This window comes from Parasteatoda tepidariorum, chromosome 2 (genome assembly GCF_982258835.1).
Source record: "Parasteatoda tepidariorum strain Cologne lab strain chromosome 2, Ptep-v5.0, whole genome shotgun sequence".
NCBI classification, from domain to species: Eukaryota; Metazoa; Arthropoda; class Arachnida; order Araneae; family Theridiidae; genus Parasteatoda; species Parasteatoda tepidariorum.
Genome location: NC_141756.1, coordinates 83,343,771 through 83,350,089, shown reverse-complemented (window position 1 = coordinate 83,350,089; position 6,319 = coordinate 83,343,771). Strand labels below are relative to the sequence as shown.

At 28.7% G+C, this 6,319-nt stretch overlaps 1 long non-coding RNA gene across 1 annotated transcript; it reads right to left on the bottom strand.

Annotated features, from left to right (window-relative positions):
* Positions 1-392: 392 nt before the first annotated feature.
* Positions 393-4,788, bottom strand: LOC147815881 (uncharacterized). The gene is made up of 3 exons (XR_015430885.1): positions 4,667-4,788; positions 3,813-3,997; positions 393-1,495 (listed from the first exon to the last, which is right to left on the bottom strand). It is a non-coding gene; the product is annotated as an uncharacterized LOC147815881 (long non-coding RNA).
* Between the last annotated feature and the right edge of the window lie 1,531 nt (positions 4,789-6,319).

The following is a 6,319-nucleotide window of genomic DNA, read 5'->3' as shown; positions in this document are numbered from 1 at the left end:
TTAAATTTCTGTCTAACGTGTGTAACTTTCAAAAACTTTTACATTGTTTTGAAAGCATATTTGCTTCATTTGATAACGGAATAAAATATGTGTGGTTGCTGTTATAATATGTAATAACTATACGTAGTTGCGGATTACTTTAAATCCCATACCGCAATGATCTCCTCGTAATTTGCAATAACTTATAATATATAATAACTTACATATTCTTTTCAGTTGAAATCTTCATAAACTATTACGTTATTTCTCTGTAAATTAGAGTAACAAATACATTAGTGTACTTAAAACTAATATGAAATTCGAAACTCAAAGATGCCTCTTTTAAACTAGGGCTAAAAATCATTTAGTTTTATTCTATTCATTAAAAAAATTATACCATATCATCATTGTTATAATTTATCAATCAGTAAGTATTTTTGTAAATGTTACCGACAATTCAGAAAATTCCAGCATTGCAAGCACTGCCCAGGTTTTTTACGAAGCATGAAATATGTGAATTACTATGAAATTTATCTAGACAGTGTATACAATTTCTAACAACTGCATACAACAACAAATGCTCCTTGGGCAAAGCATAAAATATAAGAAACAGTGTATTGTTTTTTCTTTGCTTTCTTTATTTGAAAAAATATATATTACTCAGTCGAGAGCAAATAAAAAGTATCATTTTCACTTTTCCATAAATAATTTTTTTTAACAAAAATTTTACTTTAATCTGCTTACTTGATTACAATTAATAATATACGATCAGGAAAACATTAGTGTTAAGAATATTAGGCAACTATATGTCGGATCTAAAGAAAAACATCAATGTAAGTAATAGAGGGCAATGGTCTTTTACCTATAAATAAGAATGTAGGGAATATCGGACAAATATGTATACCGGAAAATAGCCCAAATAACCCCCACCGAATTATTATCTCGGTTAATCCTATTATTATTAATGCTTATTATCAAAATTTTATCTTACTAATACAAATTAAAAATAATCAATAATCTTAATTCCAATAAATAATAAATATTCTTACGTTGTTGGTTTATCATTTGGCATTGCAGTCTCATTAATGTGGGGATATTTTAATCCTTCATACATTACTGGTCAATTTCGGACATTAAGTACAATACCGGAATTGTTTTTCTGGAAACATACATAATAAATACCATGCAAATACAAAATTATCACTTCAATGATAAATGTTCTTTGTGTTTACATTTACTTTTCTTTAATATAAGAAATAATTCCGAAGATGTACAACATTTCTATACAGATCATTTTAAGTTAGCAATTTAAGAGCTTCAGAATCTAAATATGCAATAGCAGATCAGTATATGATTCACAAGTTCGTCGCATCAAAGTTCTAAGACTATTTAACTTCAAGCCCATCATGGATAAGGATAAGCAACATCAGGATAAGGATCATAAGGAGGATAAGGTGGATAATAATCTGGTGGTATGGGGAACATATCCTGCCTTTGCCATGAAAAACTTGCTTCCCTAAAGAGAAAATTACTTGTAACTGAATAATATCAAAGCATACAATTAATAAAACAAGAGAAAATAAAGTATTCCAGAAAGTAATAGAATTCCGATGAATAGTAATGGAATAACAAAAGAAAAATATATCCTTCTCTTACTGCAACCAATATTTTAACAACTAGCAATTTTTCTAAAAGCTTCAAGCAATCTTTCAACCTTTCAAAAAAATTAAAAGCAGTTTTTGCCATTAAGTTTTATACAGGAATTTTGCAAAACGATACTGTTCCCCCAAAAATAATATGGAAGTGTTTCTTATTTTATGCAGTGTAGCAAATTTTGAGCTCTCCTTGAGAAACTTGCTACTTTTGAATAAAAATATGCTCTCAGTGTAATGATGTCTAAGACTTAAATACCGATTAAAAAAAATTTTGAGAAATAATTTTTAAAATTTGCCACACAAAAAATTTTTAGCTAGCTTCACGTTTTCTGAAAGCGAAAATAAGACTATATTCTCTTCTGGATACTTCAGATGAGCTGACTATTTTTCATAATTCATTGCACAGTGAAAACAAGACTTAAACCTGGCATCCAAAAGAGAAACTGTTCCACCTAGTCACAAACTGTTCCAGTACCCTCCTCTCAGGAAGTTATAAATTTAAAGTAGTATATGTAAGTAAGTGATAAATGCATAAACAGTTACAAATCATACATTGTACTTTTTGTGCATAAAGTTGTCATAACTTCTAAACTACTAGTCTTATTGTCTCGTACTTGATGTTATTCGATTCAACGTAAAAAAAATACATCAGAAACAATATTTTATTTACTTAGACAGTAATATTTTGGTTTCGCTCCTCATCTAGCCTCTTTTTATCCCTTCTCGCTATACCCCGACGTTCGAAGTCATGCAACTTTATACCACTTACTAAGTAGAGGGTACATAACAGTTTACCACTGGATAATTATTTCTTATGTCCGGGTTTTAATCATTTCATAGCTATTTTTGCAGTTCTATCATATTAAAATTATTAAAAGAATCAGATATGAATGTGCATTTATATCCCATGCCATAACGCATTCATATTTCAAGATGTAAATGCGTTATGGCATTGAGTTTAAGCTGAATAAATAAAAGCGCAAATTGTTTTTTGGGTACAGTTTACCGGTAAACTCCTTCTACTTTCGAGAAGTTGGAACAAATCCTTCATCGGGAAATGTACAGCTATTTCAGTATGCTATAAAAAATTCCGGATCAAATTACGATATAAAGTGCCGGCACTTAGGGTTTATCAAACGTAAAATCCATTTTTACCGTAAAATATTATGTAGTTTTTACAGAAATGTATGTTTAATTCGAGTTTTTTGGACATTTAACTGTAATTATTACTGTAAAAATTTACGATATATCAAATTATTTGTTCTCTAATATGTATCTGATCAAAATGGATTTTACTGTAAAAAAGTAATGAAAACCTGAGTGTCGGTACTTTTTTATTTGATGTGGAATTTTTTGCAGTGTAAAACATTTTGAAATGTTTTCAAATAATTTTGGTTGATTTCATAAAACTTCTACAGTGGCCTTGGATACAATTATCAGTAAAACTTCCCTAATGCCTCCTAAATAGTAAAAGTCACTTATATTAATGTCACTCTCTATACTAATGTCAGTAAATGTTTTACATCATAAGAAGGTTTGGATCGTATTGAACCAAAATATTATTCAAATTTGCTACAACCTTGATACAGTGCTTAATTTCACCATATTATCGTACAAATCAATTCTTCTTCTTAAACTTGATTACACGACACTGTGATTCCATTTGAGCAAAAACTCATAAATGAACTTAACTTTTCCTTATTATTTATTTTTAAAGACTGTCTTTTTCAGGACTTGTATTTTCAAATCTTGCACATTGTTAAAAAAAAAAAAAAAAAAAAAAAAAATCCGGATCAAATAACGGTAAAAAGTACCGGCTCTCAGGATGCCAGTACTTTTTGATGGAAATGCAAGCATTTTGCATTTTCAACGGATATGCATTTTCACCAGAATATATTACGGAACAAATAATCTGATATACCGTAATTTTTACAGCAATAATTACCGTAAAATCTCTGAATCACTCTAATTGAGTTAAGATAACTGTAAAAATTGCGGTAAAAAAAATTCTACTATAAAATGGAATTAACAGATGATGCACCCAAAGTGCCAATATTTTATACAGTGTGGCATGACAGTGTGACGATTTAACATAATAATTAAATTAGAATCAATATTCTGAAATTTATTTACGTCTCTCTCGACTCTAAATAAGAATATTCTCTATTCTGTGCTTACCTGACTGCAGGATTTACATTTCTGACTATAGGTATAGGAATCGGCAATAGTAACAAGTGTCTTCTTTGGAGAAGCAATCTTAGTACATTTTTTGCAATCAGAGTAGCATCTGTTACTGCTAATATCAGAAGGCAAATCCATAAAATCTTTAATATATGGCTTTGAGCATCAGCCATACTTAATATCTGAAAAAATAAAAAGAGTAGGACTAAGAAAAATTAAACAAAATTTATCCCTAAAGACAAACCTTACTAATAGAACCTTTACCGGAATTGAATTGTTCATGCCCAACATAATTAGTTTGTGGTCAAAAAGCAAGAAGTTAATTGGAAATTTTTAAATAATAATCCCAAATTAAAGTTAGAATTAAGAGAGAATAGCACGGCAAAATTTTCAAAAAATGAAGCAATATTGCATTTTTCGATAATATATCCGTATAAGATTATTGTACCAAAATACTGAACTGATTTTCGTGAAAATGTAAAAGCTACAGCATAATATACAAAGCTCAGTAATGATGACTATTGGCGATTGTGATTAAGAACATGGTCTTAGCTTTTATAAAACTAATTTTGGAATTAGAAACTTTTTTTTAAACAAAACCGAACCAAATTAATTTTTTTTTTTAAAAAAATACTTCTTAAATATACTTAGTACTTTTTGAAAACTCAACCACTCGTCCCTTTTCTTAATTATAACTTAAGATATCGAAATGTAATATCGTAATAAATTTTATTTTATTTATTTTACAAATTTCTAAATCACTCAAGGCTTGAAACAAAATTGTTTAAAACCATACATGAAATGCAATAATATTTAATAAGAAAAATTAATTAACTTATTTTTTAACTTACTCAAAATTTCTTTTACTCTCTCAGTTTTATGTTGTTTTGTTTCCAACGTTAAACAGAGAAATATCTTATTCGCAAACCGCGTTGGAAAAAGAATTTTTCTTCTCTTGGAATCGGTCATATCGTTCCACCGGCCTATGAATTAAAATTATGCGGGGCGGCAGGTGAAGTATTTAGGTTACACAACCAACCCCAAACGATCAATATTATTTAAGGATAGACTCAAAATTTGTTTAGAAATATATTTAGGGTTTATAGTGAAATATTGACAGCTTGAAAGTGTGAATAATACTAAACCACAATAAGTAATTGTAGAAAAAATGTATTTCAAAAGGTAGAAAAAAAAATCGAGTTCCCGAAAATAAGTACTTGAGGTATTACTATTTTTTAACCATTTTTTGATTAGCAAAACAACATTACAATTACAGCTCTTCGTCTAGACTTGCTTCCTTGATAAATATTCTTTCCAAATTTCAATTTCGTACATGAATTTATTTTCCTTTTTTGTTATACTTATACTTCCGATTTCCTTAATATTATTGAACTTATGAAAACACGTTTTAGAAACACAATCATTACAGAAAAAGCACGTTATGTCACATGACTTTCACGAATCAGTAGGGATGAAGGGGGCTAGAGTGGACATTTTTTTACAAATTTATCAAAATGCTATATTTAATATAATTTTTAACTCATAAAGGTATTTTCTTAATTTGGACAACCTGCATTTTGATTCACATCTGAAATTACAAAGTTGTTTTGTTTTTCCAAAATAATTTTTTTAAAGCAAAAAAGGTTGTTTTTGTTCACATGACACGGGGCTAGTGTGAGAAAGTTACAGGACTAGTGCTGATGAACTGGATAATTTATTGAGTATCAGTTTAATGCAAACCAGATAAGTATATCTAAAATCAAAATGGAATTAATTTCATTTTAGTTCTTATCAGAGAATAAATATTGACATATTTTAATTAGAGCACTAATTTATAATGTAGCATTTCACTAATACTGAGAAAGAAAGCTTGAACCTAAATTCATACATTTTAAAACTAATTTCAATTCAATAATTTCAATTTCAATAATTGAAATCATTTTTTTTTTGCAAGCATAGAGCCAATTTTAATTTGCATCAATTTTAATAACCTTAGTTTTAAATTGAGGATGTAATGGAGAACACAGGGGCTTAGCCATATTTCCTTCATTGGAGCAACTTAAACAAATCACAGAACAGAAGATGGGAGCCTTCGCCATAATTCTGTTTTAGTTCAATGTATGGCAACGAAATAAATCTGCATAAAAATATTTTGTTTTCTTCATTAATTAATCTCTACCAAACTATATTGTTTCACAAACTTAATAAAACAACTTCTTAATTTTTTTAAACCTATAAAAAGTGGGGTAATATAAATGTTCCGTACTAAATATTTTACTTGAGATTGAAACTACTATTTGTAAATGTATATCATTTTACAAAATTTGTAACAAACTCATATTTCTTCCAATGGCATGTTCGCACTTACCCCTCAGCACACCATGTGTCTGCACTAGCCTCAGGAAGACATCTGTTTGTTGATGCCTAATTCTGGTTAGTTGAAACTATACATAGCAAAAGTTAATATCAAAACAGAAAATTAATTAATTGAATTAAAAAATTAA